General features: G+C 47.2%; 1 long non-coding RNA gene across 1 annotated transcript in view; it reads left to right on the top strand.

Moving 5' to 3' along the window:
* The first annotated feature begins 5,658 nt into the window (after nucleotides 1–5,658).
* LOC140906896 (uncharacterized) overlaps nucleotides 5,659–10,045 on the top strand; it is a 57,845-nt gene continuing 53,458 nt past the window's right edge. The window contains exon 1 of the long non-coding RNA XR_012157293.2: nucleotides 5,659–5,707. This is a non-coding gene — a long non-coding RNA (uncharacterized LOC140906896). The remainder of the gene's footprint in view (nucleotides 5,708–10,045) is intronic.

Here is a 10,045-nt window from a genome sequence, read left to right as displayed (position 1 = left end):
CTGAGAGGTTTAGACTAAGGAAAGGGACGAGGTCGCCCTTTCGATAAGTGGGGGAAGGGTGTAGCCCAAGGTCCAGTGTGCTCCAACAGCAGCCCTGGGAATTACAAGTTGTGGACTACAAACTGTGGTATGTTGGGAGTACTTCCTGGTTCCTGGCAGGATGTACCCTCTGAGCCCTCTCCTCCCCCCAGCGGGACCTCTCAGCACTGACTGAGCTGGGAGCAGGTAGCTGGCAAGCAGAGAGGAGGCTGCTGGACTGTAATTCTGTTCTATGTTCTTTACAGAATAAAGTCTTGTTCCTGGTGGCTTGTCTGAGTGGGTCTGGTCTGAGGTGAACACACACTGACACACAGCACTGAGCACACAAAGGAGTGACAGGCCCAGTTTCCCAAAGTTGTGTACAAAATAGCAAGGCAGGCTTCCCCGATCTTGAACAACCTCATACTGGGCCAGTGAACAGGGGGTTACATAAGAAAGCAAGAATGATACAAGTGAAAGCAAAGTCAAGGTAAGTGCATGTACTCTAGGACTCTGGTGGTCTAGCAAAACGTGGCAGATGGGAAGGTGTCAACCATGTTACTTTTATTATTGCTCTGTTGATTCCGACAGTGTCATTATTGTGTATTCTTTACAACAGGCTGTAATTTAAAGGTACATGACACTTAATGAACAGTGCATCATGTAGACTCTTGCAATTTGCAGCTTTTCAGATCTGGTGGGTTTCCAGAAGGGATTTGAAAAAGATCAGGAGGGGACTTGGGGAAGCAGAGTCATGGATACAGCAACAAAGACATTACAAATGGAGAGGAATTAGGACAATAAGGACAACAATATTGAGATATAGGTTCACTCACAGGCCCCGATTTTCTGATTTTCCTGATGGGTGCTCGACCCCACACTCCACCCCAGACCCCTTTCCCCCAAGACCCCACCTCCACCCTGCTCCCCCACTTCCCGCCCATTCCTTCCCCTCTCCCAAGCATGCCCCGTCCCCGCTCCTTCCCTTCCCCCTCCCCCTTCCCCCCAGTGTCTCCTGCCTCCAGCTTCTCCCAGCTCAGCCTAGGTGCCTCGCCAGGCCAAACTACCCTGCTCCTGGGGCCCATCGTGCGGGGCTTGGACACGCAGACAGCTTTGTGCCTGGGGGTGGGAGCATGGCCCAGATTGGGGACAGCCAACACCAGATCAACCAGCCCCAGTGGGTCCGGCTCCTCAGCTGCCTTTGCCATAGCCTGGCCCTCTTCTCCCTTAGTGCGCTGAGCTGTTTCCTCCCCATGCTGCCCCACGGATGCAGTCTGGTCCCCCACCCATGCTGCCCCTGGATGCTGGCCCCTCCCAGTTGCTGTTCTGCAGCCCAGCAGCTGCCTGAGAGAACCTGGCTGGGGACGTGGTTTCCGCTCTCTGCCACAGCCCAGTTGCTGAGGTCCTTAGCTGAGCAAGCGGGGAGGGGAGCCTCTGGCTCGCTCGCCTCCGGCACCCTCGCCCAGGGATGGGAGTGGCTCTCTCAGGCAGCTGCCAGCCTGCCATGCTGCAGAGCAGTTTCTCAGTGGCCGGAAGGAGCTGGTCCTGCCCCTTCCACTCCCTGCCAGTGAGTGAGCACCCAGGTTGTTTTTGTGGGTGCTCGAGCCCCAGAGCACCCATGGAGTCAGTGCCTATGCGTTCACTGGCGCTGCCAGGCATCCCAGGGGATCAACAGAGAATGCATAACCTAGTTCAATATATTATGTTACTCTGGTCATACTCATTCCCCAGCCAACAGCACTAACTTCTGGGACAGCTCAGGAGTTAGCTGTCCCCTGGTGGAGTGAGGAATTGTGGGCACTTTTCCTGCAACCCGCTTGTGGGCAGACTTCCAGACACTGGCTCCCTGAACCCTGGGATATGTCAGTGTGGCCAGCATGTCCAATGGCTGAATTAGGACTTACATATAGAAAATATTAAATTACCCTTGACTGATCTCAGAACAGATACAAAATATTGAATAGGAAAATATTCAAGCCTTTGGAAGCATCCCTTCCAGGCTTTATGTCTGTTTTAAATATGCTGCATTGCTGTGACAAAACAGTTTTACTATCATTTATTTGAAAAAAAAATGCAGGAAACGTCCCCTTGTTCTTTTGCTCTTCAAATCCTCGATCACCCAGGTTACATTCCCAGCACAATGACATGTTACAGCTGTAACGATGACAGGCTGCTTGATCTTGTATTAAACAGCAATTTTACTTTAATTGTTGTTTTTCATTGCTTAAACCATGGCAGCCCAATACTCTGTTGTTTCTGGCAATTCATGCTGACCATGCATCACACAAACAGCTCCTTTACTTGTTCTCTGTTTCCTTACTCATTCCCAGAGCCGGCTCTACATTTTTTGCCGCCCCAAGCAGAAAAAACAAAAACAAAAAAAACCTGCCGAATACACTGCCGGCGGAGAGAACAGGAATATCGGAGGGAGCTGTTGCCGAATTGCCGCCATGGGAAACAATGGAGAGGTGTTGCCGTCAAATTACTGTCAGGGCTGCTGCCGGAGTGCCACCCCAAGAACAGCCTGAGTGCCGCCCCTTCAGCAGAGCTTCCCCAGGCACTAGCTTCCTTAGCTGGTGCCTAGAGCCGGCCCTGCTCATTCCCCTATTATTAAAGGCCTTATTACTGTGTCATCTCTTAACAAGTATGCAGACATGGCATATGTACAAATCCAGTTTTTTATTTCCTATGCACTGCATGCTTACATTTCTAAGAAAACTCTTGATGTGCAAAGAGCAGCCACCCCTTTGTCTGTAGTGGTTGTTTGCCTGTAACAGAGGATGCACATACAAAACAGTCTTCAACAATATTATCTGATCTCTTCACCTTCTAGCTTTTGAGGCAGTTCCAAAACACAGGTGGCATTGTGCTCGTCTTTAAAAAATGCGAGTAAGAAGGATGGATTTTCATTTGCTGCCATGAGTATAACAAGAGAAAATAAAAGTTTGAACATAGATTCCTCCGAAGAACCTATAGGGATTTATTTGCTGGAGTTTGCATTTCCATTGAAAAGCTCATTGTGGCCCCAGAGTATTTCTTTCTGTTCTAATGGTCTAGTCAAGTGCAAACGTTTGGGGCCTAGCTTGTTATAACTGCTTTTGAAAGTAATGTGCCAACCCAGAGCATGGCATAATGGAATCATTTATTTTTCCTGACCTCCTTACTTCTGCTGGTACCTTTTTGATTATGTAAAGTGATGAATCAACCGACAGCAACTTCAGAGACTTCCTGGCTTGCACAAAATCCCACTCTTACTGTAACCAAGGTGCAAGCAATGCACCCACTAATGAATTCATCGGAGGGCGGTATTCATTGTTTGGAAGGAAGCAAGGCTAGAATCACACTAAACTTTTGTGTCTAAGTCCTAATTTGGGAGACTGGGTAACTATCTAGTTATTTTTTGTTTTTAAAGAAGTCAATACATATTCTCAGTGTGACCCCATTAAAAGCTATAGTGACATCAAGTTTCACATAAGAATGTTCATATTATCACATCTTTTGGCTTTCCTACTTTAGTTTCAGTGTGTCATGTCTCTTCATATACAGCATGTGCTGAGGGACTGCTGGAATTCAATTATCACCCGTCACTGTTATTTATATTGATTTGTAGATCATCCGTTGTGACAAGTTCATTGTGCAGCCTTAACAGGCCTTAATGGCGTTACTGTTTATTAATAGTAATGCACCAGTCAACTTCAAGTCTTACATTAAATGTAAGCTAGTTCATTGTCTGAAAGCTCAGTGGTGCCAATGTATGGTAGGTAGGGGTGACAATAAGACTGTCACTAATGTGTTACAACACTGCCCTTTATGCTAAGCCTCTACAAACATGACAAGGAACAATTCCTCTAATTAATGAGCTCCCACAGATTATTTTTCTTCTACAGATTTCTGAGCATAAAAAGCAGTTTCTTCAAATGGACAATTAAGTAATAAAGAGATGTAAGTAATCGAACATTTGTCATACAAATAATTGCCTGTTAATGTTCCTAATGTGCTAACCATGCTTTCTAGTTCTCACTCCTTTACAGTGTTCTTTGCTACGGCGTGTCTCCTTGGCCTGTGCAATTCCTCCCTGCCCGGCTTTTGGGCTGCTTCTGTAATGACTGACTGTGGTCAGTAGATAGCACTGCAGCATACAGGATCTTCTGAGCCAGTTTAGCACGCGTCTGGTGACAAACAATAAAAAGGGTGAAGATTAACATTCCAAATGGTTAGCACGTCAGAACAGAACACTAAACCCAAGAATATTACAGAGAATAGAGAGGTGAAAAATCATGTGCACCACGGGGCTCTTTTTCTGGCCAATTGTGTAGAGTTTTATAACGAGGGCAGAGTTCACTGGCAATTATTGCGGGGAAGAGTTTTCATGGAAGGCTATTTTTCTTTCATTCCTGAATCCCTGCTCTATTAAAGATCCATAGGAAAAGTGTGTTACATTTCTGTTGAACAGCACTGAGCCAGCTGTACCATGAGGCAGGAATGTTTAGGAACAGGACAACACAATGGATAAACAAATGTCCTGAATTGCTATATGATGGGTTACGTTTCACAATGTATGCTGTTTACTGTAGCACACCAGCAATATTAGAGGGAAATACAGCTGCACCGTTCATACAAACCAGTATACTGGCTGTTTACAACATTTAGAGGCCTAATTTCCAAAATGAAGCTATGTGTGTTTGCCTGGATGTAGATTTGTATATTTCCCCTCTACGCTGTGATCCTGGCCATGTGACAGTTAACAAGTTGGGTTATTTTTTTTATCCAATACAACATGTACTGATAATTCCAGGAGGAGGTTGCCTTGAAAAAGCCATAAAATTTAATCAAGGCATGGAGCCAAGCTGTTGCATGAGCCTGGGAGGGAGTAGGTGCAAAGTCTTTTTCAAGATGAAGATACCAGCACATCAGACTCATCTGTAGCAGCACAGCTCTGCTATGTGAGTTATTTACTATGACAGCAGAGTCCAGTATCATATACAAGCCCCTTCCAGAAAGTGTGCTGCTTCCTGGTATGTTGTTCAGTGGCATTGAGCACCTTCAAAGGAATACATTTATGTGCTCAGTTTGCCATTTCCCTAGTCTGTTATGTTTCCCCACAGGCATCAGTCCATACATTCTTTCCTTTACTAGGGAATGAGTTGCATTTTTTAATAATATGTATATTAAAGAGAGAGATGCACGCGTATGTTATTCCTGTGAAATACAATTAGGATTTTCCCCCCCTTTCTTGGATTCAGTTTTCTAAGTGAATTCAGCAGGAGTTGCCACTTTTGATGATGAGATGTGACCTGTTTTAATCACCACTGTCCACTGTCAAGCCTGTCAGGCAATTTAGCTTCAGGTGCATAATGGCAAGTTATTATAGGGAGAGAATCATTTTAAGTTTCTAGACAGTGGGAGCATTCCCAGAATCCATTACTGCCTGATTAAATTACCCAGATTTCTGCGTGTGAAGGTTTGTTACAGCAGCATGTAATCCACGGGAGTAACTAATCATATCATATTGATTTAGATGCTGCTAGAATGGGAAATCTAATTGTAATACTGTGAAAGCTTCTCAAGGAATCTGTACTAATGATTGCATTTGTAATCCCATTTGCAGGTGAAAGTTCTAAAAGACATCCGTGAGACGAATATCAATGCTGCAGTTTTGGACAGTGCATTGGAAATCAAGCTGCAGAAGGTGAGGCTGCTAGAGGTTATTTTGATGACTCAGTAGTGCCACAAGGTTCTACCATTCTAGCTTGCCCCTCTGCTGTTCTTTACCATACCTACAGAAAGAAATATGTGGGAAAGTTACATGCAAATATGAAGAAAATCTGAAGGATTTGACCTTCAGTCTTGCTAAACCTTAATATTCATTTCAGTAAGGTTGCTAAACTTTTATCTGTGCTTTTAAGGTTTGTGTAGAGAGCGATATCCTTGATCTCCTCCCTCTCCACATATGAGAACAAACGGGTCTGAAAAACACTTCTTATTCAGGGCAATGAAATGATGGCCTGCTTTTTATCTGGAGTGCTTTGTGGCTCTTTAGTTACTCTTTAGATGTTAAAAAGAAATTCTATAATCCTTTATTGGGTTCAGTGACTACCAGCAACTTAACCTTGTGTGTGTACGTTAGGCTATCCAAATTTTTTTCTATTTAGTGAAATCTATGGGTCATTTACTATAGATCAAGTATATTTAATGTTTTTAATCTGTTGTCTGTGTAATGTTGAAGTGGGGTGACCTGCAGACTGTATAAATACAATACAATGGCTTGTGTAGCATACTTGTTGACAAGGGATTATTTTACTAAACCAGGATATTCCCTCTTCTGAGCTGCAGTGATTGTGTTTTAGGAGTAATGTAAGCAGTTATACAGCATATCAAGCTAACTCATTCTTATCACTCACAAACAAGGTTTGTGTGTTAGCAAATGATTAGATGTGCAAGATGAGGACAAGTGATCTGACCGGTTACAAACCAGCTGTGCGTACCATTCTTTGGAAAGAGTTTCATATTCTTTCACAAAGCAAAAGCAAGGATTCCACTGGGCCATCAGATCATTCTTTTGTTTTCAGATGAATTTGGGACTGATGAAAATGACTGACTTGACTAATAGCAACGGCTAGTGCCAAGTGACTGGAGTTTTCTCACAAAACATTTAAAGCCTAATTTGCAACATCGTTGTGCCTTGGGTGTTAACTCAGTCCATTTTTTGATACAGAAAGAGACTGACATTTGGAGACAGAATAATCATCCCCCTTAAGAAAAAGGTTGTTGTTGGACTTTGTCTCAATGGACTTTGTCTCAGTGACTGCTTCTTGGAGCAGCTGGTACAGGAACCCACAAGGGGAGAGGCAACTCTCGATCTAGTCCTGAGTGGAGCGCTGGATCTGGTCCAAGAGGTAACTATAACAGGACCGCTTGGAAATAGTGACCATAATATAACAACATTTAACATTCCTGTGGTGGGAAGAACACCTCAACAGCCCAACTCTGTGGCATTTAATTTCAGAAAGGGGAACTATGCAAAAATGAGGAGGTTAGTTAAGCAGAAATTAAAAGGCACAGTGACTAGAGTGAGATCCCTGCAAGCTGCATGGACACTTTTCAAAGACACCATAATAGAGGCTCAACTTAAATGTATACCCCAAATTAAAAAACACAGTAAAAGAACTAAAAAAGAACCACCGTGGCTTAACAACCACGTAAAAGAAGCAGTCAGAGATAAAAAGGCATTTTTTTAAAAAGTGGAAATCAAATCTTAGTGAGGTAAGTAGAAAGGAGCATAAACACTGCCAAATTCAATGTAAAAATGTAATAAGAAAAGCCCAGTGGTGAGCTGGAGCCGGTGCGAACCGGTTGTTAAATTTAGAAGCGGTTTTAGAACTGGTTGTTAGGGCTTCCTGAGCTCCCGGCCGGGGAGGCTCCCCCGGCCCCTCCCCTGCCTTCTCCCCTCTGGCAGAGCCTCAGCGTGCAGCTGGACCGCTCCTGGGCAGCTCTGGAGCGCCTGCCGCTTTGAGCGGCGTGGCCAGGGGGCGGGGCTGTGAGCTCCAGCCAGCCGCTCGGCATCCACACACGCTGCCCTGAGCAGCATCGTAAGGGGGCTGGGCCGGAGCTGGGAGGAGGGGTTGGATAAGGAGCAGGGAGCGGTTGGAGGGGGCGGAGGATCTGGGGGGGTGGTCAGAGGATGGGGAACGGGGGGGGGGGTTGAGTAGGCAGTCTCCACCCCAGAAAGTTCCAGCCAAGCTGGGGCTCAGCTGGGGCAGCCCCCCGGGCCAAGGGGGCCCCGACTCGCGGCGCTAGGGAGGGTGCATGGTGTAGGGCTCAGTGTTATAGAAGGGGGCGCTTGGAGACAGGGCCGGCTCCAGGCACCAGCAAAACAAGCAGGTGCCTGGGGCGGCACATTTCTAGGGGCGGCATTCTGGCGCCGGCCATGCCGCCCCTAGAAATGTGCCCCCCGCCGCCCCAGCTCGCCTCCTCTCCGCCTGCTCCCCTGAGCGCGTTGCCTCTCCCTCGCCTGAGAGGGAGGGGGAGAGGCAGAGCGGCGGCGTGTTCAGGGGAGCAGGCAGAGCGGAGGTGAGCAAGGGCAGAAGCCGTAGGAAGCAATGGCGGGGTGGGGGGAATGTGGCATGCTCAGGGGGAGGCGGTGGGGCCGGGGATTTGGGGAACGGGTTGGGAAGGGGCAGAGCTGGGGGTGAGGGGGGGCATGAAAAAAAAGCTGGGGCGGCCAAAAATTTTTTTGCTTGGGGAGACAAAAATCCTATAGCTGGCCCTGGTTGGAGAAGGGGCTCGGTGCTAGAGGGGGGGTGCATGGATCAGCACCGTTTGGGGGGTACAGGGCTATGGAAGGGCTGCGGGACCCCACGTCCTGTCTTGGGGCAGGGGCTGCGCTGTGGCTGGTACCTGCGCTGCGCAGCCATCCGGACAGCCGCTCCGGGGCCATGCGCACAGAGGCCGATCCGATGCCACCTCGCTCAGCAGCCGCGGCCGAGCTCCATGCTGCTTCCTGCCCGGCCCAGGAAGTGCGACCAGCTGCGCTGGGCAGGGAGATCAGGCACCATGTGACTGGGCGCCGCGTAGGGCCGGGGAGCCAGGCCCCTCACAGCAGCAGCCTCCTCTGCCCCAGGAACCGGGCAGGGCCGGCTGGTACCATGACTGGGGGCTGCCTTGGGCGTGCTGGGGCGAGCCTCCCCCCCCAGTCTCTCCTGCTCCTGCGGTTTGGTGCTGTCCGGCCTCTGCCGCTTGGGGGCACTCACATCCTGCGGTGGGGAGTCGGGCAGACGGCAGCCTTTGCCTGCAGGGAGCCGCCGCCCCACATGCCAGGAGCGACCCCACTGGTGCAAGGACTGCAGGACTCCTGCGCCACCAGCAGGCACCTGGGATGGAGAACGGGCCTGGAAAGGGCAGGGGGGCAGGACAGAGCCTGGGGGGGGTGGGAGGGGGCAGAACAGAGGCACATCCCTTAAATCAGAACTTTTTATAGGGAACCGGTTGTTAAGATTTTGGCAGCTCATCACAGGAAAAGCCAAAAAGGAGTTTGAAGAACAGCTAACCAAAAACTCAAACGGTAATAACAAAATGTTTTTTAAGTACATCAGAAGCAGGAAGCCTGCTAAACAACCAATGGTGCCCCTGCACGATCGAGATACAAAAGGAGAGCACTTAAAGACGATAAAGTCATTGCAGAGAAACTAAATTAATTCTTTGCTTCAGTCTTCACACCTGAGGATGTTAGGGAAATTCCCAAACCTGAGACATCTTTTGTAGGTGTCAAATCTGAGGAATTGTCACAGATTGAAGTGTCATAAGAGGAGGTTTTGGAATTAATTGAGAAATTTAACAGTAACAAGTCACCGGGACCAGACGGCATTCACCCAAGTGTTATGAAAGAACTCAAATATGAAATTGTGGACCTATTAACTATGGTTTGTAACCAGTCTTTTAAATCAGCTACTGTACCCAATGACTGGAAGATAGCTAATGTAACACCAATATTTAAGAAGGGCTTTAGAGGTGATCCTGGCAATTACAGACTGGTAAGTCTAATGTCGGTACTGGGCAAATTAGTTGAAACAATAGTAAAGAATAAAATTGTCAGACACATAGAAGAATATAAATTGTTGTGCAAAAGTCAACATGGTTTTTGTAAAGAGAGATCATGTCTTACTAATCTATTAGCGTCCTTTCATAGACTGAGAACTGGTTAAAAGACAGGGAACAAACGGTAGGAATAAATGGTAAATTTTCAGAATGGAGAGGGGTAACTAGTGTTGTTCCCTAAGGGTCAGTCCTAGGACCCATCCTATTCAATTTATTCATAAATGATCTGGAGAAAGGGGTAAACAGTGAGGTGGCAAAGTTTGCAGATGACACTGAACTGCTCAAGATAGTTAAGGCCAAAGCAGACTGTGAAGAACTTCAAAAAGATCTCACAAAATTAAGTGATTGGACAATAAAATGGCAAGTAACATTTAGTGACACTAAACTGGGAGGAGAGGTAGATACGCTGGAGGGTAGGGATAGGATACAAAGG

The sequence above is a fragment of the Lepidochelys kempii genome, chromosome 1 (genome assembly GCF_965140285.1).
Source record: "Lepidochelys kempii isolate rLepKem1 chromosome 1, rLepKem1.hap1, whole genome shotgun sequence".
Lineage (NCBI taxonomy): Eukaryota > Metazoa > Chordata > Testudines > Cheloniidae > Lepidochelys > Lepidochelys kempii.
This window is presented reverse-complemented; position numbering and strand designations above follow the sequence as displayed.